We start from the raw sequence: 26,094 nt of genomic DNA on the forward strand, positions 1-26,094 counted from the left end.
GATCATGGCAATAACTCAACTTTCTGGGTAGGAAGGGGTTGGAAAAGGATTTCAAAGGCTCTTCAGAGATGGAGCTCTCTGAAATCCTCCGAAGTCTGACAGCATCCAACATCTGTGGCTCCTTTTCACAGATTTCAGAACTGGCTCCTTACTTCAACCTGGGATCCACACAGTAGGTCCCAGGGACAGACATTTGCTCATTGATGGGCTAGTTGATTCCCCTAATTGAGGTCCTCCTTTTCTGCAGGTGAACACATTTTGTAAATATCAGGAAATAAGAGCATTTTTAAAAATGCTTTCAATTTTAGAATCCAGCTCAGGGCATAAGCTTACACTTGCTGAGAAGCTGCTCTGCTTGTCCACAGAACAAGGGACCTTGACCATAAAACCTGAACTAGTCCCACAGCACCAGGTCCTGAGTTCCTGATATAGGACTTCTGAAGATTGTATTCGTGTGGTTAATGGCATGAAAAAAGAAGGAACATCTAATGCAATTTGAATTGCCAAGTGTGCTGGCAATCAATTTCATTGCGACAAACATCTTTGTAGAATGTTAGCAAGATGGGATGGAAGCAGAAGGAGCCTGGTTATCTGAGCTAACAGTTCAGGCCACTAGCTGCTCCTTGCCGTGTATGAAATGCCCTGCCTGGGTCTTTTTTAGTCACAAAGAATGAGGGTTATTAACTTTTTTCAGAACCCTTTGAGTCTATAGGCTCCATGGGCACCTTCTACATTGAGACCTAGTTTCCAGTGTAAGTACGTGGACCTGTGCTTAAAGGTCGACCTTTAAAAAATTTAACAATAATTTTGCCTCTATATAGACATTTCACAGAGTACAAAGGAATTAAATATTTTGAAGGTTAAACTAGACAATTTCAGTAAAAGGTCTTTATTTTGAGGGGTATGTATTTTTTCTTTTGTTTATTCTATTTTTTAAAAAACTTAATGAAACCACCAAGTAAGGGTGGAGAGACTGTTTATACCAATTTGCACATTTGTCATAATCTCTCACTATTCCAAATGTAAATTTAGAAAAGTAGAAGTTCTTAATAAGGTTTTCTTTTCTCTTTCAGGTACAGTTTGGGGTCTAAAAATTCTTTGGTTTCTTAAAAAGAAAGACCTTTCCCAGAAGGTTTTCCTTTGCAATGAGCACTAAGCAATAACCTTAGTCTTTTGGGGCCTTTTGAACTTGTTATCCAGAACTAAAAATAACTGTAATTCATTGTCTTACATGCTAAATGTGGGTTCTGGGGCTGTAGAAGGAGAAAAAGAGAAAAGGGTTTATCTGTAAACCAGGGCTTTACTATCCTTTTCAATAGGACCAATAAGAGGGTTTTTTATTTCTATTGAGAGTCTATTATATAATATATTTCTAGGTTGGTCAAGTGGAAGAAAACCCTGTAAATAATACTGCAGAGGCACTAGGTAAAATCTCAAAGAAAACATTAACCTTTACAAAATATGTAGAGACTCCTAATTTTTGTCTATGGAATCTCAGTCCTCAAAGACAGTGGCACTGTCTTCGATTTGTGTCAGAAGAGATTGAAAGAAAAAACACACGGCTGAGACCCATCAGTTGTCTGTGGCTTGGCCCTGGCTTTGAGTCTGCCATCTTGAAGGCATGGGATCTTATCGATCTCATTCAGGTCGGCAAACAAATATGTGCAGATAAACACATGTAACAAGGCTCTCCTGTGTAATAAGGGCAATGTGCACATGGTACGGTTATCCTTGAATGAGCCTGACTGCATTATTAATTACGGTGTGTGTGTGTGTGTGGGTGTGTGTGTGGGTGTGTGTATTGTGCAAAGGGAAGGATGAGGGAAGGGAAAATTAGAAAACAGAGCACTCTTTTAAGCAATGCCCATCGTTCTTGGTCGTTTTGCCTGATCTCATTAGCAAACCACAGATAAATGGGAAGTTGTCTGTCACACAAATGTCTCCCAGGACCCCAAAGGGGTCCACCACCCTCACGAAGGTGCATTTCTTAGGGGCTGGAGCAGACCTATCTCAAGATGGTAAACCTTGATTCCATGACAGTGTGACATTTTGTTTTTCAGAGTTCTTGGTGACTAAAGAGTATGCTCCAAAAACATACCCCAGGTTCAAGAAAGCGGCATTAATTTGTGTGTATTTCATGCATTTATCAATAAAAATATAATTTAATTTTGAATTATAACCATATTCAAATCGTAAAAATTATCTTTTCCCTAGTTTATTTTAGATTAATTTATTTCCTTATTACAAAAAATATACCCATTCTAGAAGAGTACAAAATTGATTTAAAAAACTATTTGAAAAATTAGAAAATACAAAAAGATAAGAAAGAAGAAAAGAAGAAACACCTACCATCCTACTGCGAAAGACTATGTTACTTACTATGTTGTATCATTCAGGACAGGCTATGTTATGTTATAGTAACACACAACCCCTGCTTTTTATCATTTAAAACTGTAAGGATTTATTTCTCGTTCACACAAAACGTCCTTGCAGCGTTGGCAGGAGCCGGGCTTGATTTGCTCTCAGCCAGGGATGTAGCCTCGCCGTCTGGAACAGCGCTGCCACAGCTGAGGGAGACAACATGGGGAATCACACCTTAGCTCTTAAGGTTGGCTGCCAGAAGTGACACGCTTCATCCGTCACATTTTACAGGCCAAACACGTGGCTGACTTCTAGGGCGTCAGGAAGTATAATTCTACCACGTGGCTGGTAAAGAAAAGACCAAAAGTGTCGGTGAACAGCACTAATGATTACCCAAGCTCTCCTTTCCTTCTTCCCTTCCCTTCATTTCCTTTATTCCCTCCTTTTCTTCCTTCTTTCCTTTCTAAATGGGATCATGTTTTTTTACATTGGACTTGATGTTTTTACATTGGACAACTGATGGCCTGCTTGATACTGGTGAAATAATATCAAATAATCAGTGTCAAATAATACAAGGTAGAGTTTACAGAGGAGAGGGGAAAACAGAAAATTGCCTTTATGTAATGACTGGTTTACTGTCTTTAATTCCTCACTGAACAATCAGTTCAGACCTTGCACCTCTTCACTTCAGCACATACTTATGAGTGTCGACTACAGGACAAACACTGGATTATATTCTTTAAAGCACTTGGCAGAAATGGCCATCGCCACGGCCTTCTGGTACTTTGATTCCTTCTCCCTCCTTCTCTACCTGAGCTCTTCTCATGCCCTAAGCTGCTGAGGTCAAGTTTGTGTTCCTTGGTGTCCTTTTTTAAAATTTACAGTCATGCTTCTTTAATATTTTTCTTTGGAATAGTGGTGACACAAGAGGTAGCTTGGAGTGCTAACATCGCTATAATCAATCCTTCCTCTAACCCCCAAGTCACACAAATACATGTTCACACTAGATAATCTAGCAAACATATCTTCCAAACTAGTCCCCGAGGCATTCTAACTCCACATTCAAAGAGTGCTACCTCTAAATCCCTCCTAAATGGAATACTGGCTCAATGATTGACCTGAAAATCTGAAGCTAGGATCCCCTCTTTGCTCTCTGAATACTCAGAGAAGGCTATTCTCATCCATCTGCCTTATTTTCCTACACCAGATAAATATCAGAGCATTCAAGGGTTATTAAAATAAAGATCTGATACCAGAGAGTGTAGGAAGTAGGGAGGAGATCTGGGGATATATGTATATGTATAGCTGATTCACTTTGTTATACAGCAGCAACTAACACACCATTGTAAAGCAATTATACTCCAATAAAGATGTTAAAAAAAAAAATGAATGAAGGAGGAGCCAGCGACCAAGAGAGTGGTGGGGTAATAAGAAATAGGTCCGAACACGCGGGAAAAAAATTTTTTTTAAGAAATTGGGAAAGCCAGTTGAGTGGGATAAATCAACTAGGAAAGAGAGGGAGATAGAAGAGGTTCTACTGTACATTGTATTGTTCAGAAATGTAACTGTGGAATGAGTATTGGAGATGGGACTTTATTGTGGAAAATAAGAGGGTGAACCAAAGTCACAGCATCATGGACGTGGCATGACTCTTTCAGAGCCGTGCAAGGTACCTGGGCTTAGGACTGAGGCTAATTAAAGAATCAAGGTCAGCTCCCTAGAAGGAATACCCAGGGAGAAGATAACTGTTAACGCCCTGCGAGACTGATAAATGGGTAACAAGAGACAGCCTTGTGGTGATGAAGATGTTCTGTAACTTGACTCTGCTGATGTCAATATTCTGGCTGTGCTATTTGCTCTGTAGTTTTGCAAGATGCTACCAGTGGAGGAAGCTGAATAAAGGTTGTACGGAATCGCTCTGTATTTTCTCCTACAACTGCGTGTGAGTCTACAATTATCTGAAAATAAAATCAAAGCATATGATTACTGTGAATATTTCAAAACTCCCCAATGGGAGTAGCCATTTTTTTAAGTATAGTAGAAGCTTTCCTAAGGCTAATCTTTTCTGCCTTATGTGAAGTGTTAGACAAAGAATGCCAAGGTAAATGGTAAGGCACAAGATACACTGCAGGACATTCTAAGGGGCTCATCTCTCTTTTCTTTGGGAGTCTTGGGCAGCATTAAGTGACTCTTGCAGTCCATTAGAAATATCCTTCATTTTTAAATGGGCACTACATTTGCACTTCATTTTCACACTGGCACTATTCAAGCATCACTCAGCTGCCTTTTCTTGTGTTTGATCAAGATTTAGGAGCAACGTGGTAGAGCCAAAACTATTTCCTCCCTCTTTCCTTGACAATCAGTTACAGATGTTACTGGTGGCAGTTGGCCAAGGTTCCTGCTGGATAATAAAGCACTTACTAGCGATATTCGCTAAGTTTGTAATGCCTGCAGGCAAACATACTTCCAACAGGGTTCAAGACACACCTGACCTCAAAATCACATTGCCTGGCAAGGCTTGGGGAGCTCTGCTCAATCTGGCTGTCTCTAACTCCCATCCTTCCTCACTTCTTCCACTGCTCTTATGTGGAAACTGGAGCGGGACCACTCAAATTCACAGATACTATGCCCTCCCCCCATCTATTAAGATTCCCCTGAAAACCAAAGGCAAAGAAGGAAAGAGAGAGAGGATGAGTACATGAGCTGTCTTTTAGACCATCTGCCTTCTTCCCTGTGGTGACTCTGAGTGTCTTTCAAGACCTTGGTTGAAGGCCTCCATTCATTCACCGAACTGCATGTATGTAAGTCTGAAGGCAACACGAGGACACAAGCATGAGGTTAGGACTTGGTTCATGTCCTACTAATGACACCCATTTCCCACATCAAAGCAGACAGTTAAAAACATTTTCAGCAGCATAAATGGGCTTCCCTGATGCAAGAGAGCCTTCTAAAAATGCTATATTTCATGGTGATGGGTTTCTATTACACCACATGGTACTCATTAGTGTGAAAGTCACATATCCACCTATTTGCAAGGAAATGGAGAGCTCATGCAATAACAGGTACACACCAAATGCTTTACATACGTCAGTAGCAAGCATGAGAGAGAAAAGAGCATGCTTATTCGGACGCCGCTGGGAGATAGCTCCAGCTGATTACAGGCTATGGATTTTCTTTGAATATATGCTCCTGGAAGGCATCATTGATTTCTGAGAAGCTGTACCAACCCAGTGTTCTCTTGAGGGTAGGAAGGGCTTGGGCTTTTTATGCAGGTTCAGATCAGGGCATGCTAAAGGATGAAATTTTATTTATCTGCAGATCCTAGAACTGTTATAATGCTTTGGCAATTCTCCTAAACAGAGTAAGCAAAACTGGCTTTCTGTCAAACCGGTCCAGACGAGCAGATCAAACTCAGAATCTTCCCTGGCTACAACCTAAACAATGTTCCTTGATGATATTTTTCATATTCCATTCTGGTCAACAGTTCACCATGCAGTTATTGAGCTCATCGTATGAGTGAAATGCAGGGGTGCAGGGGTACAGGAGATGCACGTCTGTGTCCAGTCCGTTCATTGTCCGGTGGGAGAGACAGGGAAACTGCGATGCTTCGTTTGAGAGAAAGACACAGATAGAGTTTAGCCTCTGTGGTTTATGGTAGTTTCTTAGAGCAGAGCTAATAAACAGCATAGATAACCGGAGGTGGCGATCAGGGAAAGCTGAACATGCTGCAGAGGCCAAATAAGAAAGCCTTCTATAAAAGAGCTATCCAAAGATTTGGTGATTAATAAATACACGTGACTATGTTGGAGAGTCTTCAAGGGTTTATTTGTCACCAGGAGACCCTACATTTTTCCTAGCCTCACTGTTTACTAAGAATGAGCTTACAGATAATCTCTATTTTAAAAAAATTTTTTTTAAATTAAAAGGAAGGAAGGAGGAAGGACAGGAGGGAAAGAGATCAAAAAAGGAAGGGAGGGAGGGAGGGAGGAAGGACGGAAGGGAAAGAGATCAAAAACCATCTATCTCATGGTGCGTGCCTGTCAAATTTTTGCCGAGACAACAGAAAATGTGACTGTAAACTTAAAGGGTATCTTGATTACCCTGATATCTGCCTCACACCTGGTAGGAAAGTCTATAGAGCAAGAAAACCAACTGTTTTTTGTTTGTTTTTTTTTACTTCCTACTTAATAGAGCGCCAAATAGGAGAACTGCATTCTTCCTGGGCTCTGGCAATCTCATTGCTGGCCAGGCAAGGTGACCAAGGAGGTGACTGTCCTCAAGGAGGTGACCGCTGTTGGGAGGAGAGAAGAGGTAGACTGCAAGTCCATCCAGCCTGGTCACTCTGAGTCATCAGAGCTGAGCTCAAGCAAAGAAAATTTAATTTGCCAGAAAAATCACTCCTGCTTCTCTAACCACAGTAACCTATAAAAGGGCTTCTAGTTGACTATGAAATAGCAAATACATTGTGGTAAGTACACAGTACTTCATCTTCAAGTTTCCCTCAGGGGCCTTATGTGGTAAATAGATGATTGTTGCTCATTATTTAAAAGCCAATTAGTGGAGGAATCCAGATTGCTCGAATCACTGATTTGCACAGGAAATCAAGGCCGGAAGATACGACGTGCTTCACCCTTTAGTCCTTACAGTCACAAAACCATGGTGTGTCTTAGAGAAAGAAGCACGGTCAAAGGAACACAGAGGTCACTCGAAGCAAACCTTCTGGCAAATGTTAAAGTTTTAACCACGAAAATATCTTTGGTCTGTAACTAAGCTCGTAATAAGTAAGTGTAGTAAGATGTTAAAGTCTTAATAGATATAATTTAAGAGAAAACATTAAAGTCAGTAAAGGTAATTTAATAGCTAAGAATTGGGCACTTAGTATCTACCAGGAAATTTTATATATGTTATCTCATATCACACCCAGGACAATCTTATGTAGGTATAATACATGTGTTATAGTATCTATAATATCCCAATTTTACAGATGAGGAAACATAATCTTACTTAGAGTAGTTAAAAACTTGCTCAAGTTCACACATCAAGTAAGAGACTGAATGAAGTTGAATCCAGACCTGTCAGTTCTTATAGTTGAAGCTCTTATCTCCTACTGTAGGTTCATACAAACTCTATATATATATCAGCAAAATTTGGGTTGTTGACCATCTTCATGAGGGTTTTAAGGGTGCATATGCTCACTAATTGAGATAAAACAATAAACATTTCAAAGCATAAATCCAAGTTAAAATTTCTTAATCTTGCTTCAGCTGCAAGCGCTTTAGATGACATTTACAAGAGGACTGTCCTCATGGTTTGAAAGTGCTGTCATTTAAAGAGTTACAGTTGTTATTAGAACAGAATGAACAAGTATTCCTAATGAGCACTCTGGAAGTTTTAAAGATCAACTTGAATACTGGCCCTGCCTTATTAGGGAACATTGTACTTTTATAGCATAGATATAATCATTTTAACATGGCCTCATTCTGCAGGAGATTTGAGTCAGCTGACAATTTTCTTGTATTTGAGCACAATTTATTTTCTAATCACTAGATACACATCACTTCTCCATATCAAAAGCTAGCAGTAACCCATCTCCAAAATAAACAGCAGGGAGGATTCTATGAAGACAAAGCCATGAAATTTATTTGTGGTACTGCTCCTTCCTCCTAGCAATGGGGTTGGTGGAGCTCACCTGTACCCTGGTCTTCTCCCCTGTCCGGGAACCTGGCTAAACTACACTTCCCAGCCCCCATGTTACAAGATGAGGCATACGACCAAGTTCTGGAGAGAGGAACGTAGGCAGAAGTAAGACTGTAGGTAGAAGTAAGATTCACCACTTCCAGACTCAAACAAAATAGATGTGAGTCTCCCATGCTTTTTTTTTCTCTCTTCCACATGGCTGGAAATGAAGAACTCTGCTGCCCTAGAAGATGGGGGAGCCCCAGAGTGCAAGGAGCCCCAGCCTATGAGCCACTTGCTGGAGGAGAGATCCATGCTCAGTGGAGCTGCCTACCAAGGACAGCAGGTAAGAAGTAAACTTTCATTCTCTTAGTAAAACCAAACTCAGCATAGCTTATCCCGCCCTGATGAGCTCGGCCACTACAACGACAGGTAGGGACATCTGGGCTGCCGAAATGACTTGGGAGTTATCAGCTTGTAGCTGGTGTTCGCATCCACGTGCTTTGTGAGTGAAGCTAGAGCAGAGACGAGATCTCAGGACTGAGCCCTCAGCTTTGCCATGTTTAAAAGCACAAGTATGAGAAGAATCCAGGACAGATATCTGAAGGGTGGCCAGTCAGCCTCCGGGAAAGAGGACAGTGTCCTGGAGGCTGAGTGAAGGGAGCATTCTCAGACTATCTCAGTATTTTCACAGTTGATGGAGCAGTCGATGGTGCTGAATAAAATAATAGGCTGAATAAAATGCAGGCTGAGAGCTGTCCCCTGAGTGTGGCAATAGGAAGGTCCCTGCCTTCAAGGAACTTACCCTCTATTTGGGAGGGAGGGAGAGATAATAAACAAAAGGTAGAGGGGAAAAAAAGCTAGAAGGTGCCACATTGGAAAATAGGGAAGAAGGCTAGCGAATGTTGAGAAAGGGACCTGAATTTTAAAAGTTGATCAGGGAAGGCCTCACTGAGAAAGTCGCCTCCGAGTGAAGACTCAAGGTGATGCGGGAAGCCAGCCACGTGGTTGCCTGGGGCTAGTATTTCAGGCAAAGGGAACAGGAGCAAAAAGCCAGTGGTGGGAGCATCCTCACCACCTCCACAGAAAGGGATCATGTAAACTAGCATCTCCCAAAATAGGTACTGCACAATATTATTCTGAAGGGTCTCCTCGTACAAAAAGAGGATTCCAAGTGAAACACTACATTCTTGGCCTTCTCTTAGGAAGTAAAAGAACATATTGGTCTATTTAATTAAAGTCTTTGAAAAGGTCTGGTAGCAAAGAAACCAATTGAACTTTGTTTAACCTTTTGTTTCCTATGCGTTTTACATCATAAGATCCATTTGGGGGAGGTTATCTATTAACCAAAACTAATATTCTAGAAAATCCACAAGGGAAAATATTGAACTTTCTCACCTCTCTGTGTAAGTCAGAAAGCAATGTACTTCAGGTACTCGGGTCGGTCAGACTTGAGTTGGCAGTATGACAGTTTGAATATTGTCAGATACCATTTTAAAGAAATCTACTATGAAAGTCATATAGTTATAGGGAGAAAACATGTGATTTCAAGATATTACTTTATCTCTTTTTAAAGTTTGAGCTGTGCTTTAGTCACTTGAAAATCTGTTATTATTCATATTTCACCCAGCTTACCCGTGATCTTTAGAAAGAGACGCCCTGCAACTTCTTGCTGGAACAAAGAACAGAACTGACTCTCCTCCTGAGACATCCATCTATATTTCCATCCCAATTACTTGATCTCAGGTCTGGGGAAAGAACCACGCCATCCATTAGAGTTTAAATGGTACCTACGTTCGTCTGAGGTTAGGATAGAGCAGAATCTTGCCTTTAAACAGGACCACGTTAAGCACTGATTTGGTGTCCCCTTGAGAGCGGGGCACCAACGGTAGCAGAGCCCGTGGAGACGGCTGACAGGTCATTATGACCTGGGATCCCAGAGAAGAGCCAGGCTGGACCTGAACAAAGCCCCAGTCTCCTTTCACACAGGCAGAGAATACTGCTTTTTACTGCCTAGATATGGTTGCTGCTTTTCTGGATGAAAAGAACAAAAAACACACCATGAACGTGGAGGGCAAATAACTGATCTTGGGGAATTTTTTTCCCTTTCTTTGAAAAACTACCTCATACACTTCTTCTTTAAACTCATCTGTCTGCCATGTGGAATGGGGCCTATTTTGTCTTGTAACCACTTACTGCACCATCCAAAGGAAATTCTCCCTAAATCGCAACACAAGTACCCAAATGGTGCCATGAAATTTAATGTTTGATTTAAGCATCTTAGAGATCTCATGCATTCATATATTTATGATGTATAAATGCATCCGCAAAAGAGTTTTGGCAGTTATGTAGACTTTACAAGAGTTTTATACACTTATTTATATGTTGCAGTGGCCTAAGTGCTATTTTAAGGGTACAACTTAAAAATCCCAATCAGTTCTCTAATGAATATTGACCATTATAAATACTTGAGTAATTTTTATCATGGACACAGCAGCTTACAGGGACAGTTATTTTAAAAATGATAGAAATGATCCCAGAGGAAATAAAAGCTCACCAACAGGACGTGTTAGATTCTAAATTCTACCGCTTGTGCTTTTAACTCAGCTATGAGAATCTTCAGGAACTTAAGGGCCAAATGAGAGAAGATTATTCCTGATAAAATTAGGTATTTTCTACCTCCATCATTATAAAATACCTTGGGGAAAATGGCTTTCCAGTTTTTTATTAGTAACACAAATTCTTATGAGTACTTTATATTTTATACCGGCAAAACCACTATATTTATTGAAAATTACATCATTAAGGTATTCCATTTCAGATTAGAGCTTCCAGAATTACCTATTGTCTTCAAGAAAATTCTTTTAATGATACCATACATATGCACGTAGCTGCAGGATAACATCTTCAGGGATCATCTGATCTTCAGGGAGAGTCTCAATCAGCTCCATGGGGAAGAATGTGTCTTTTTGTATCCACACAATATTCAGATTTGCTCTCCTAGCCACATCCCCTCTGTGGACTTCTGACTTAAGAAATGGGAATCCTCTACTTGAGGGAAAAGACTCTAGGGATCTTACTCAGGATGCTATAATGTTTCCTCCTTTGTACTTAATTTTAGTTAACATTTTATCCACTAACTCTAGCTCTGTAATTGACTATCAACTCAGGATAAAAATTCTTATTTTGTTCTCTTACACACACACACACACACCACAGACCCCAGTGAGTAATTGGTATATGTCTATCTTTTGGCTTTTCTCTTCCATGTTTATAATTGAGGGCTCCCAAATTTAGGATTAAATGAATTCAAATTTACAACAACAGCAAAAAATTCCAACGTCAGCCTTGTCAGCAAGCTGTGACTTATGTGGGCGTTACCTCGGGGGTGAGAGCAAATCCCCACCCCTTCTACAAGCTGCACATCCATCATTAAGGAATCATGCCTCTGCCATAGAGCTGATCTCCTGGTAAAATAAAGACGCCACTGTCATGGTAACACTCCAGTTGTTTTTCTCCCGTTATTGCCCGGGAGCAGATCTGGGGCTGTTACGGATGCGAGGTTTGTGTGCGTCTGGGCGCTGAGGGTGGTGATGGGGGTGGAGGGGTGGATGTGAGGGCTGGTGACAGAGGATAACCGTAGGTCTGAGAAGGAAGCCTGCAAAGGAAGGTGGAAGAGCGCCGGCTCTCCCTGCCTCAGCACCAGCTCTGTCCCTCTCATGGCGTCGCAGAAAGTCACGTATTTATCGACACCTTTGAGAACGCAGCACTGTGTTTCAGGGGTAGCAGGGTGGATGGAAACTCGCCTTCAGTGAGCTCTGATTCCAAAGCTACATGCAGTACAACTTTGGGCAAGTTGCTCCATCTCTCTGGGCCTAGTTTGCCGCTGGTAAAATTCTGCAGGCGATTGTGAGGCTTCACTGGATCAGAGCGTGTCATCCGCCGCCGTGTCTGGCAACTGGCATATGCCCTGCATGTCCCCTCTCGTGGCAGTAGGTGTGGGCATGCCCAGGTGACCAGGCTGCTTCTGCGTGCCAAGTCTGTCTTTCCTTCGCATCCTTATTTTCCCCAGCTTTTGTCAGTGATCTCTCATGGGGACTGTGTGTGTCCTGGGCCTGTTTACCCCAGGGTAGGTCCATCACTCACCCTCCCCTCCCTGAGCTAGAGTGCAGGGTTTCTGCCCCTGCACCCAGGCCACCCTCCCAGGTTCCTTTTCAGCCAACGGGGAACTCTGACATGAGTGGGATGGGGGAGAAACCAGGGCATTTCCCCCACGTGGTTCTAGCTTGGGTGGCCTCTCCTCCAGGCTCCTATTTCCTTGGGACAGGACTCTGTGGGTCCCGCCGCTGGGCCCCAGGAACGCTTTGTCTTTCAGCCTCAGGTAGGTCTCTGCTTCCTGTTCCTGCTCATCTCCAGCTTGCCCCATCATCCCTGTTTGTTTTCTCAGATTGGTGTACCCCATTCCCTGTGTTAAATTAAGTTACCTCTGTTTTAAATTTTTATTTTTTTATTTTTGGTTGTGTTGGGTCTTCATTTCTGTGCGAGGGCTTTCTCTAGTTGCGGCAAGCGGGGGCCACTCTTCATCGCGGTGTGTGGGCCTCTCACTATCGTGGCCTCTCTTGTTGTGGAGCACAGGCTCCAGACGCACAGGCTCAGTAGTTGTGGCTCACAGGCCCAGTTGCTCCGCGGCATGTGGGATCTTCCCAGACCAGGGCTCGAACCCGTGTCCCCTGCATTGGCAGGCAGATTCTCAACCACTGCGCCACCAGGGAAGCCCAACGTCTGTTTTAAATACTTATTGTGGTTTCTGTTTTCCTGGCTGGACCCTGACCGACACATGGATGCTGTGTTATGATTTTACTGAATTTTTGCCTCTGGGTTGGAGACTCACACTGTGGAATTTCAAAGCAATGGGTCCTTCGATTCCTCAGGTAAATGGACTTGAACCCGCACAGGGCCAAGTTAGCTTGAGGAGCCTGGTGAATTCAGCTCTACACATCAGCACAGAAGACATGTGTGTGATCCGTCCAGGTAGGACCTCTGTTTACCCCTGGCCACAGATTGTGTTGAAACAGGGAGCTGAAACTCCTGTAGGAAAGACCGAAGAGAATTTTGAAGACCAGAGAACCCCTTCCTGAGATGAGTGATTCATATTCCGTGTTTGGTGAGGGGGCAAGATGTTCCATCAAGTTTAGGTTAAGTGGTCATAAACAACTTCTGTGAGCTTGCTGCTATTTACATCACAACATCAAGTGGCGTGTCCCCAAATGGAGAGGACAACTCTTTACCAGCCCTGGTAGATTCTCTCCATTTCTTAATCTTATTTCACTTGTAACAGGGACGAAATTACTCCCGGAGTATTCATAGTCTTCACCCATAGAAATCTTCTTTACTGCTCTCGCCACCTCCACCCACTTCGAGAAAGGAAGGATGCTCTTGCTCAGTGGGTTGGTTCCAGGCTCTTCTCTGCAGTGCAGACTTGGGATAATGAGTGAAAGAGAGGGAGTCAAGGAAGCCAGAGAGGCTGAGTCTGGCACTGAGAAAAAGCCAAGGGGCAGATGCCTACAGAGTAGGTGCCCATCGAGTGAGGGGAGAGACTTGGGGACTGGGGTGAGAGGCTGCAGAGAAACAAGGAGTACAAGAAGACGGGCAGACAAAGAAAGGTGATTTCGTGAAGTGTTGTTGTTGAACATAAGTTACATCTCCTTTAAAGCTCTTTAAAAGATGGAAAAAAAAAAAAAAAAAGAGGCAGATAAAAATCTGATGTACTGTTAAATGAGTTTTAGGGGTTGGACTATACTTTTCAAACATGTTTTACTTATACCAGACGATATGGGTACCTAAAGTTTATTCAGTTTACACGTTGTTGGCTGTGCACAATTAACCCTTTCAGTGATACTGTCTTGTTCTCTCATTGTTTCAGGTGTGTGTGTGCTGTCTTTTTGGCTAGTCAGAGAGCTGCTAACAACTGCCTTTTAATTTATTTATTCACATGACAAAAATTAATTTGAGAGCCTGCTGTGCGCCAGGCTCTGTGTAAAACTCCACTCTGCCCATGAGATGCTCTCCAGGGAGGGAGACAGAAAACACAGCCCGCGTTGTACCATGGGGTGAACGCAATGGTGGACATGAGGATACAGGAGAGCACAGAGGAGGGATGCTGCTTTCAGACACCTGGCCCAGAGCCAGGCACATAGAAGGTGCCCAGACACAAGGCACATCCAGTGAAAGAGGGTGCTGGGCTGAAAACCAAATGCAGGGACATAGCCATACCAGTTGTCAGGGGCCCAACTCTCCATTAAACTATTATAAAATGGGAGTCAGTAGAAACCGTGGCTCAACCCACAGCTTTCTACCTGACAGCTAAACCAATTCCATCGTTTGTCATGTATTAACAGCATCAGGACACAGTGGTGGTGTGGGACAGGGACACACTGGTCTCTATTCTCAAGGCAACCTCCTTCTCTTTAGGAAGATAAGACAAACACAGAACACAATGAGCAAACATACAGGAAAGCAATAAAATCACGAGCTAGAAGTGGCTAGGTATTGTGGGAATTGACTGTCAGGTAAGCCTTTCCTACATCAAAGAATTCATGCGACAGAAATTAATGCCCATAAGAATGTATTGAGTATATTAAGGTGGCACTATGGACCCCCAGGAAGAGGGAGTGTGTGTCAGGATGATGAGTGTAGGAAATGATGGATTGGTGTTCATGGGCTATACCCTGGTTGGTTTTCCACTGAAATAGAATAGAATCGAGACAAAGTGTGAGATGGAAGCAAGCCAAAATTCTTCACTTATATCCTGTGGTCTCCTGTTTGGAGCCAGGTTCTAACTCTAAATAAACTTGTGAAAATGTATTCACAGCTCTATAGGGCCAGAGATACCAAATGATGGTGTTCTACCAGCTTAAAACTCTAACATCATGCAAAATAGAGTTGTATCAGATCTTTCAGCAGCCAAGCACAGAAAAGAGAGCTAGTCTGTGTACTCTGAGTTTATCTCAAAAAAGAACCATATCTAACATGCAGAACTGTCTACACTCTTCCCTCTTTTATACCCCAGACAGTATTCAATAAATATTTGTAGAACAAATGAATAAGAGAAACCACCACACCAAAAAAGTCCACTGTCTATTCTAATTACAAAAACATTCAATTCAGCCTTTAAGGTGATTTTTCCAATTGAAATGAAGCTACATGGGGTTTGGGGGCAGGGGTACTGAGTAGTGAGTGCCATTGGGTACAGAGTTTCTATGTAGGGTGATGAAAGTGTTCTGAAATTAAACAGTGGTGATGGTTGGACAGCTCTGTGAATAAACCACAACTCACTGAATTGGGCACTTAAAAGGGGTTAATTTTGTGGTATGTGAATTATATTTCAATACAGCTGGTTTTTTTAATCATAGTTGAGATTCAGTCTTGATGAAATGCATTATAACTCGAGAATCCAAATACAGCTCATTGTGCATAGTGTAATAAATTTGTTTTATTCTTGAACATAAGGAGACTTGAATCCAATGAAAATTATGACCTTATGAGAGAGAAAAAATTATTCTGTTGAAATATGAAAGCACTTTAAACCGAAGACCAGCATGCAAATGAGCAGGAGCTTATCAGCTGAGAGCTGCAAATATTCTGTGTATCAGAGAATTGGTAGTTGGGTTATTGGTTCATTTGGTCTCTCATCCAATGAACATTTATTAAGAAATCTGAGTAGCAGTATTTTTCTAGGATCCTGAAGAGCTAGCTGTCTCATCACTGGCTGAATCAGTGAGCACCAGAAAGGTCTGAAATTCTCTAATACCTTGTGTATACACTACATCCCGGGCTGTATAGATCTGTTTCCTCTACAGCAAGACCTGGGGCTCTGTCAGACGAAAATTGGAAGAGAGAGTTACACAGCTCTAACAGAACTGTGTTCATCTTGACCACAAATCCTGATGCTTCTACAAACAGAAAAATGGACATTCTTTCCTAGATATAGTGACTTTCCTCTAACATTTATGGCCCAGAACTACCATCAGTTCTCTATCTACCTGGCATCCAGTGTAAGCTTCAACGAACCATAGCTGATAGGCAGTCCAGTGCCTCTAGAAACACGTGGTTACTGAACAGTTGAAATGTGTCTTATCCAAATTGGGATGTGGTGTCAGTACAAAATACCCACCAAATTTTGAAGACCTAGTACTAAAAATCTAAACCATCTCTTTAATAGTTTAAAATTTGTATTTTATGTTGAAATCACACTATTTTGGATATATTGGGTGAAATAAAATTATATCACCCCCTCCCAATGTAGCTATCTCTTCCCTGAGGATGAACAGCAAAGAACTCAGTTAAAGAAAGGTCAGCCTTGTGAAGGCAACAAAGAATATAATGAAAAGAGGTGAAGAGAGAGGCATGGCAAGCCTCTGCTCACTAACTTGTTATAACTGCTGTCATAACTGGGGGGAAATTAGAAGAATGGAGTTTCAGGTGTTAATCTAAACCCTTCAGTCCTTCTGAAACGTTAACACCATTTTATAACCAAGACTTCTTTCTGGAAGGGGAATCCCAGCTGACCACAGGCAGATTGTGTAGCTGGGCCTTAAGAGCTAGAGCTCACACATAGGCTAATGTAACTGCTGCTGCTACGTACAGGCTCAGCTGGACGTTTGAGGAGTTGAACCAGCTGCGCAAGGATGATCAAAAACTGCTGGATGTGGCACATATATACAATGGAATATTACTCAGCCATAAAAAGAAATGAAATGGAGGTATTTGTAATGAGGTGGATGGAGTTAGAGTCTGTCATACAGAGTGAAGTAAGTCAGAAAGAGAAAAACAAATACAGTATGCTAACACATATATACGAATCTAAGGGAAAAAAAAAAAAAAAAAAGCCATGAAGAACCTAGTGGCAAGACGGGAATAAAGACACAGACCTGGGCTTCCCTGGTGGCGCAGTGGTTGAGAATCTGCCTGCCAATGCAGGGGACACGGGTTCGAGCCCTGGTCTGGGAGGATCCCACATGCCGTGGAGCAACTGGGCCTGTGAGCCACAACTACTGAGCCTGCGTGTCTGGAGCCTGTGCTCCCAACAAGAGAGGCCGCGATAGTGAGAGGCCCGCGCACCGCGATGAAGAGTGGCCCCCGCTTGCCGCAACTAGAGAAAGCCCTCGCACAGAAACGAAGACCCAACACAGCCAAAAAAAAAAAAAAAAAAAATTAATAAAAAAAAAAAAAAAAAGAAAGACACAGACCTACTAGAGAATGGACTTGAGGATATGGGGAGGGGGTGGGGTGAGATGTGACAGGGTGAGAGAGTGTCATGGACATATATACACTACCAAATGTAAAATAGATAGCTAGTGGGAAGCAGCCACATAGCACAGGGAGATCAGCTCGGTGCTTTGTGACCACCTAGAGGGGTGGGATGGGGAGGGTGGGAGGGAGGGAGATGCAAGAGGGAAGAGATATGGGAACATATTGTATGTGTATAACTGATTCACTTTGTTATAAAGCAGAAGCTAACACACCATTGTAAGGCAATTATACTTCAATAAAGATGTTTAAAAAAAAAAAAAACAAAAAACTACTGGAGCCCCTTGCCAAGATGTAAGTAGTCATTTTTAAACTATATTCTTAATATCCGCGTGGATAAAGAGCTCATAGCAAGTGCATTTCCACTGCATAAAATGTAGGGATTTAATCTTCAGGATACATTCCATGTGCATTTCCTTTATGTGAACAGTTCCAATTGAAAAAGAAAACACACACATCTTCCAGAGTAACTCATATGTGCTTTCAGCTCTTTGCCATCTATAATCTAACGAGACCCACCGTGTCTGGGTGGAGGTATTAGAGACACAGCCAGTGTCTCTAAGTGACTGGGTAGCCTCCCTTGAGAGAGACACAGTTTGATAGGGGAAAGGTCCAAGAAAACAAATAACTGCAGCAATTTTATACATATTGTATAATACTTGTGATATTTGACTCTTAGTGGATGTAGGAGAACATGTGCCTTTTTGTAAGTAATTAAAAGCAAATCTATGTAACCTACTGCTTGATTAAGAAAGCTTCTACTGCTGCGGGAGAACAAATGAATTATCTGCTAATTATCTTACTTTAGAGGTTAGTCCAAGCCACTTTGGTGTCTATATATTTGTGTCTATGGTTATTTGCTGCTGGTGATATAGAACAAACAAATGAGGAGTGAGTCTTTTGTGAGGTACTCTATGCCCAATGCAGCCATTGGTCAGGGAAATCTCTGCGCTCTGCACACAACCCTTGGTGCCCTGGAGTCTTGGCTCTGCAGGAAGAGTAAAACCTTTGTGAAATCCCCGTGTTCACTGAGAGGCACTCATGTAGATAATAATGGCAGACAGTTTAGGAAAACAGATTAATTATTACATCTGACAACTTTGGGGAAAAAAACAGGAGCTCATTAACAAATTTGCTAATTAGTCCTCTCCATTGTGATATAGAATTCAACAGGTATATCTGTGTATAATGCAGGATGGCTTTATGTGGTGTGTCTGTGTGTCTGTGTGTCTGAGTATAGACAGAGATGGTCTGTGTCCTGGAGTCTCATGTAATAATCTTATAAATCGTTGATGAATGTTCCCAAGTCTCTGCAGATTACTCTTGATTTGTAAATGAGACGCCTTTGCTACATACAGAAAATCAATGTTGTCGTATTTGCAAATTAACCATTCTAATCCTTTGATATTGCTCAAATTACATTTCCATCTTTGTTCAGTCCACTCTCCTGAGAGACCCTTTGGTCAAACATGGTTTCCTCTTAGGTAGTGGAAAGGGAACATTCCGGGTAATCTTTGAAAAACGTAGCTGTTTAGTCAGCACATGTATTTGGATGCGTCTACTAGCTGTTAGGTAATCATTCTATCAAGAGGCAAGAGGACAAGGGGGCACAGATGAAATCTCCCTGAATAGTGTTTTCAGGGAACTTATATAAGAAAATCATTCTTTAAAAAAAAAGAAAAAATATTCCATTAATCTGAATCAGGCGAAGAAAATGGCTGTTACTCGTTGTATCATTAAATATTAGGTTTTGCTTGTGTGTATGTGTTTGGTGGCCAATAAACAGACTTCACAGTACACTTAGAATCTTTATAAAATCCATGTGGGCAGTACACATATGCCCATCTTGTAGAACGTGGAGCACAATAAATTTTCCCCAGTTTTAAAATTGTACATTTATATTTTGATATATATTTGGTTAGATTTAGGACACACTCCCCTTATTGAAAGACGTTTTTAAGCACAATTATATAACACTGCACAGATTGCATTTTGGAAGATATTTATAATTAGGTGAGAAAGGAAAGCCTGTGTCCCTTGCAGGGAGAAATCCCTATAGAATATTATCTATGCTGGTCCTGCCCTAGAAAAGATGTAAAAGTCATGATGAGTTTGTTTTGAGTAAGCTAATTAGCATCATTAGTTTAACGTGTTCTGCAAATTAGAAAAATTTCTAAATGGCCTGACTTGAAGAATATTTTAATTTTTAGTACTACTACATAATAAAGAGCTGTAACTCGGCACAAGTTACAGCAGTTTGACACTTACTCATATGAGTTTTGGGGTGACACGAGTTAATAAAGAAATAAGCGCCTGGCCCTGATGCCACAGCCTAGGAGAGGAGGGAGCGAGGAGGGGACCCGTGGGAGGTGGTCTCATCTGCAGGGTGGGGCCGTTGGAGGAGGGACCACACAATGCAGGGCACATTTTGCTCTTTCTGGTAATGCTTTGAGATGCACTTTTTTTTTTTAACATCTTTATTGGAGTATAATTGCTTTACAATGGTGTGTTAGTTTCTGCTGTATAACAAAGTGAATCAGCTATACATATACCTATATCCCCATATCTCCTCCCTCTTGCGTCTCCCTCCCACCCTCCCTATCCCACCCCTCTAGGTGGTCACAAAGCACAGAGCTGATCTCCCTGTGCTATGCGGCTGCTTCTGACTAGCTAGCTATTTTACATTTGGTAGTGTATATATGTCCATGCCACTCTCTCACTTCGTCCCCTTTACCCTTCTCCCTCCCCGTGTCCTCAAGTCCATTCTCTACGTCTGCGTCTTTATTCCTGTTGAGATGCACTTTTATCCTCACAGTTTCCCATTAAGAATAGTCAGTGGATACTGGAACCAGTAGCAGCCCTTTCATCCTCCAAGAAGGCTCACTGCTGCTCACGCATCCACTGCCAGCTCTCCTGAGGGAGCATTACCAGCCGGAGCATGTCCCACCTGAGATGGGGCTGGGAGAGCAGGTGAGTTCGGATGCTTTTACCTCTGTCTTCTTTGATCTCTGCCCCCTGTAAATAAACCTCTTTTCCTTCCTTAAATGCCTCCCATTGTTTCAACTAACTCATGAGGGTAGACTAAGGAATACTATTGATAAGCAGGTTTCCTTTGTTTTTATAGGTTTTAAAAAAGCTGGTAAAAAAGAATCACACTCTCAGCACTGAGACAGAGCCAACCAGTCACACGATTGCCCAAGCAAGAAAATCCTCTTTTCTCATTTGAACACTATTTCTTGGCTAAAGCCCAGCATTTTCATTTACGGGTCTGGTGTTTCCGTGTGCGTTCACAGCAGGAAGCGTCCCTGTAAGATCCTTGCCCAGGAAGCAGCCCACTGGATCCTCCCATTTCACTCCAGAATGAAGGCATCCTAGCAGGACCACAGAGGAATACAGTAACATCTGGCTGTCTCTTCATATTTCACCGAGAAAATTTACTTCTAATATGAAGAGCCAGCAACAACATCTGTATTGTCTTGTTTCCAGAGAAAGAAACAGGAACTGACCGAGGGCTGTGGGGCTGGTCTTACAGTGGCCCAGAACTCATGTGGCAGCTGGTGTTGCTGGATGCTGCGTCTCCCAGAGACGGGCCTGCCTGCTGAGCGCCTAGGAGTGGTTCCAGCTCTGCGATCAGAGGTGGAGAAAAGTCAGGCCTTTTCGTAGTCCCCGGGTGTTACGATTCGCCTAAGCCAGGACCACCCTAAATTCAACCCAGCGGTGGTGAGAATTGCTTTCATCAGAAGCAACCAGCTATGGGCTATCCTGTCTGGGGAGGGTTGCTCTACCCTTGGAAGAACCATCCCAGAGCTTCCCTGCAGTTTCTCGGCTCCGGTACAGCACTGCTTTGTCCAGGTCTTCAGTCCATGGAGCACTGCCTGCCTACTTTGCTGCTCCAGCGCCATGTCCGTTTCCCGGATTTTAAACAGAGAGGGATGCTCATGGTGATATAGCCAAGCATCCATCAGTTCATGGCTGCAGCAGGGACACCCACCTGGGGTCCTACTGAGGGGGTCATCCTAGGCGCCCTGCAAGCTATTTTCAACATTTCAGAGCGTCTGCCTCGGAGTAGAATATGCATCCCAACCGAAACACCCACTACCTCAAACGAACAAGCAAAAACAATCTGTCATTTGATGCTAGGTTTAATTTCTATTTTTCTCAACTCACATACGTTGAGTTGCATATGTTTTTGAGTATGAAATATAAAAATAAATGAATGATTAATAAACATAATTCCTAAAATAATAACAAAGATTTTTAAAAGCTTTTCTTTAAACCATTGGGTGTTTACCATGTGCCAGACCTTCTGCTATGTGTTTTTATAAGAGTGTCAATTCAATCTCATAGTAACCCTGTAAAAGATAATATTATTAGTTCCATTTTAAGGATGAGAAAATCGAGGCCCAGAGAGTTTAACTAATTTACCCCATGATCTATAACCCTGATCCATACTTTGGAGGCAGGACTTAAATCCAGGCAGTCTAACTCCAGGGTTCCTACACTGAATACAAATTCCATTAATTAAAAAGGAGGAAGGTTATTGAAATATATTAAATAATAATAGTCAGATTTGAAGGTTACAGATTTGCATAAATAACGGATAGGTTAGTTGCTTGTTACTTTATTAAGCTAGCCTTAACATGCTTATTTTGCATAACTAAGGTAAACAGCAAGGGTCAAGGGCTTAGGGAATTATTCTTAGAAACTCCAGAAGTCCGCCTTGGTCCCTTTGGACAGTACATCTTTAACTGGTGGTTTGCAGATATGCAGTCAAGTTCAACACGCAAAGTCCAGAGCATCCAGAATCAGGAAGTTATGCTGAAAAAGCCTTTGGGGATGTAGAGAACAATCAAGAGTAAAACTAAAGCATCTAACTCCAGGAATCAGCCACTTCCAGGGGCAGGATTCCCTGAGGAAGTTCCAAAGAATTATGTTAAACTATATTAACGTAAGAAGGTAAAAGAGAAGCCTGATTTCCAGTTCAGCTTTGTAGTTCCCTTGGCTGGTGAAACAATTACAGGTCCCTGGAGGCCACCAGCCTTCAATGCGTCAGCCAAATTTTTTCCATTGCTTATTCAGAGGCATCCTCAGATCTCTTAGAGAAAATTCCCTATTTTCCCTCATTATTTCCTTCCATATTTTCACCAAAGCATTTCTTAAAGAAATGGTCCTCATTTGTAGTCTTGTTTGTACCTTCATTTGTTCCTTTTTAAATTCATTAATCTATTCATCAATTCTTCCTAAATTGTCATCCCACTCTTATTGGTCAGTCACCTGCAGTGTGCCTGGTTCTGGGGGCAGTCATGGATCAGGTAGCCCTGGTGCCCCTCTTCCCCGGCCCTGGTGCCCCTCTTCCCCAGCCCTGGGCCCTCATACTGCTTCCACTGAGGCACTCTCCACCGAGGCTGGGCAGATGGGACAACTCTGACTTCTATGCAGCAAAATTACTGACTGCATTTGTGTTTAGTAAACTCACCTATTCTTTCACTCAGTTTACCTCTCATTGATGTTAGGAAGAGGAAGCTGAGTGGTGACTACAGTTTACCAAGCTCTTTTATGAATCTGATTTCATTTGCTTCTGAAAACAATATATAGAGTGGGAAAAAAGCTTGTTGCAGAATAATGTATATGTCATAAATAAATTTTAATACAAAAAAATTCGTCTTTATTTATTTATGTTTGTATGAGCAAGGAGAAAGAGGTGGAAGGGTATACATTGGGCTGCGTGTTTTGCCTGTGTCAGGAGCGAGGGCATGAGGGGGAAACGGAGAAAATCACCTTTGCCTTCGTACCGTTTTGTTAGCACTTGTTTCGTTATGTAAAATAAGCATGCAGTACTTCTGTAGTTTGAGAGATATCAGGTAAAAATTTTACACTTAAAAAAACAGAAAAATAAATAATCCTATGAAGTTGAGATTAGCAATACTTCATTTTTATGGGAGAAGAAATTGAATGTGGGGAAAGCAAGGGTTTCCCTCAAGTGATAAGGCCAGAAACAGAGCCAGGCCCCATTCCAAACCTTCTGGTTGAGAGGACAGTGAGACTTCTGCCCCAAGCAGCTGTTTCCTTTCCATAGAACAAACACATCACAACTTGTTAGGATTGCGGGCAGTGCACCGAAGCAAAGTCAAACTCTCTGTACTGAGGGATAAGACATTTTGACTGAAGGGATAAACAGAAGACCAGTTGGCTCTGGATGTGATGACGGACTCCACGTCGAATACACCAAGCTCTTCATACCTTCTTTTACTTTTCTTCTACCAAGTCCAGAGACCCTCTAAGAGCTCCCAGCTGTCATCAAATGTCTCCCAGGGCAGAGTAGCCAGTCTCTGGCACAAGGAAGTAGGTTAAGGGATTCACCAGGCTTTATTTTGTACTTGTCTGGGTCTAGCTCAGGGGTCTCCAAATTTTTTGATAATGTATACTTATGTATAAATTGAATGCGTGGATAAAATCTATGAAGTTAGAAAATAGAAACTTTTCTTCCTATACATCAGTGGATCATCTTTTTTTTTTTAACATCTTTATTGGAGTATAATTGCTTTACAATTTTGTGTTAGTTTCTGCTTTATAACAAAGTGAATCAGCTATACATATACATATATCCCCATATCTCCTCCCTCTTGCGTCTCCCTCCCACTCTCCCTATCCCACCCCTCTAGGTGCTCACAAAGCACCGAGCTGATCTCCCTGTGCTATGTGGCTACTTCCCACTAGCTATCTGTTTTACATTTGGTAGTGTATATATGTCCATGCCACTCTCTCACTTGGTCCCAGCTTGCCCTTCCCCCTCCCCGTGTCCTCAAGTCCATTCTCTATGTCTGCGTCTTTATTCCTGTCCTGCCCCTAGGTTCTTCAGAACCTTTTTTTTTTTACATTCCACATATATGTGTTAGCATACAGTATTTGTTTTCTCTTTCTGACTTACTTCACTCTGTATGACAGACTCTAGGTCCATCCACCTCACTACAAATAACTAATTTTGTTTCTTTTTATGGCTGAGTAGGTGGATCATCTTGTGCACCATCTTGGGGCTGCTAGTCTGTCCCCTTCTTAATGACAATTCGTGTGCTTCATCACTTTGAAGATGAAGATTGGTGGCCACTTGTTGGAAAGGCTTTGCATATCTGGAGAGCAAACCGCATGGACAGTATACTGGCAGCCATGGACGGCTCTGTGAGAGCTGAGTCCTCTGGTTCCTGGAATTCTGTAGCTCTGCTGGCATCCCAGCAGCTCTGCCTTCCTGCTTCCTGTGCACAGGGGTCCAGACAGTCCTGATGAGCAACTGATCATTCTGATGACTTTGAATAAAGGTCTGCACCCTGGAATGCCTTAGCCATCACCATTTAAAAGACAGTTAAGAATCGCCTAGCATGGGCTTCCCTGGTGGCGCACTGGTTGAGAATCTGCCTGCCAATGCAGAAGACACGGGTTCGAGCCCTGGTCTGGGAAGATCCCACATGCCGCGGAGCAACTGGGCCCGTGAGCCACAACTACTGAGCCTGCGCGTCTGGAGCCTGTGCTCCGCAACGAGAGAGGCCGCGACAGTGAGAGGCCCGCGCATCGCGATGAAGAGTGGCCCCTGCTCTCCGCAACTGGAGAAAGCCCTCGCACAGAAACGAAGACCCAACACAGCCAAAAATAAATAATAAATAAATAATAAAAAAAAAAAAAAAAAAAAAAGAATCGCCTAGCAGGGACTTCCCTGGTGGCGCAGTGGTTAAGAATCCGCCTGCCAATGCAGGGAACACAGTTTGATCCCTGGTCCGGGAAGCTCCCACATGCCGCGGAGCAACTAAGCCCGTGGGGTATAGAAAATAAGTTAAACCTCATGAATTATGAAATATGTTAATAAACTGCCTGATAAGCAGGCGGATTGTCCCTGGCTGGGAGAACTAAAGCAGAGGCAGGTGCTGTGAGGGTGAGCTGCATTTGACCCCTCGTTCGACCGGCCTGCAGGAAGCTGCCTGTCTGTTTTCCTGCACAGACAGGCTCAGTTTAAATCGGATCAACTCTCAGCACCTTAATGATGGTGTTGCGCTTTCCTTTCCTCTGTAGCTTCTTTCTCCCACAGCTTTTCTCACTTGACTGTGGGCTGGTGACAGCGATGGTAAAGGTAGGAGCTGGTTCCTTACATCAATCTGGAAACCTCAGACCCCATCCACCACCCCGGCCAAGGAAGAGGCCTTTGCTCTGTCTCTTGGAAAACAATTCTGAGAGCTGGAGGTTCACAATCACATCTTTGTTTGTTAAAAATGTCTCATTCTTGAAACTAACAGTAAATCAACTATACTTCAATTAAAAAAAAGTCTCATTCTGTTCTCCATTTCATGTCATAAAAATATCCCAGGAGAAAAAAAAAAGAATGGAAAATATGAAAAATAAGTTTTCTGATAAATTCCAAATGAAGCTTGAGTGTGCTGTTTTTCTTCATTGCCTTTTATAACCTATTTATTGTTTAAAGTCCCCTACAGATCCCACTTCAGTCACGGGGCCTTCTTTGCCTAATTGCATGAACTCCCAGGTTAGGCATTTCTTTCTCAGAGCTCCGTAACATCTTGGGAACACCCTTATTTTCATACTTCTCACTCTTCTTTGTATCAGTTTATGTATCGATCATTCCTACAAAACTGCGAGCCACTTTGGGGCAGGGACCCAGATTTATTTCTTTTTCTTCCCTGTACCCTCTCATTTTATGTTATGTTATATTATTATTATTTTCTGGTGGCCTAGCACAGCGTGCTCAGT

General features: G+C 42.4%; 1 protein-coding gene across 1 annotated transcript in view; it reads right to left on the reverse strand.

Moving 5' to 3' along the window:
• The window catches only part of CLVS1 (clavesin 1), a 147,249-nt gene that overhangs the window by 32,565 nt on the left and 88,590 nt on the right, over window positions 1-26,094 (reverse strand). The gene's annotated exons all lie outside the window — the stretch shown is intronic.

This window comes from Balaenoptera ricei, chromosome 17 (genome assembly GCF_028023285.1).
Source record: "Balaenoptera ricei isolate mBalRic1 chromosome 17, mBalRic1.hap2, whole genome shotgun sequence".
Classification (NCBI taxonomy): Eukaryota; Metazoa; Chordata; class Mammalia; order Artiodactyla; family Balaenopteridae; genus Balaenoptera; species Balaenoptera ricei.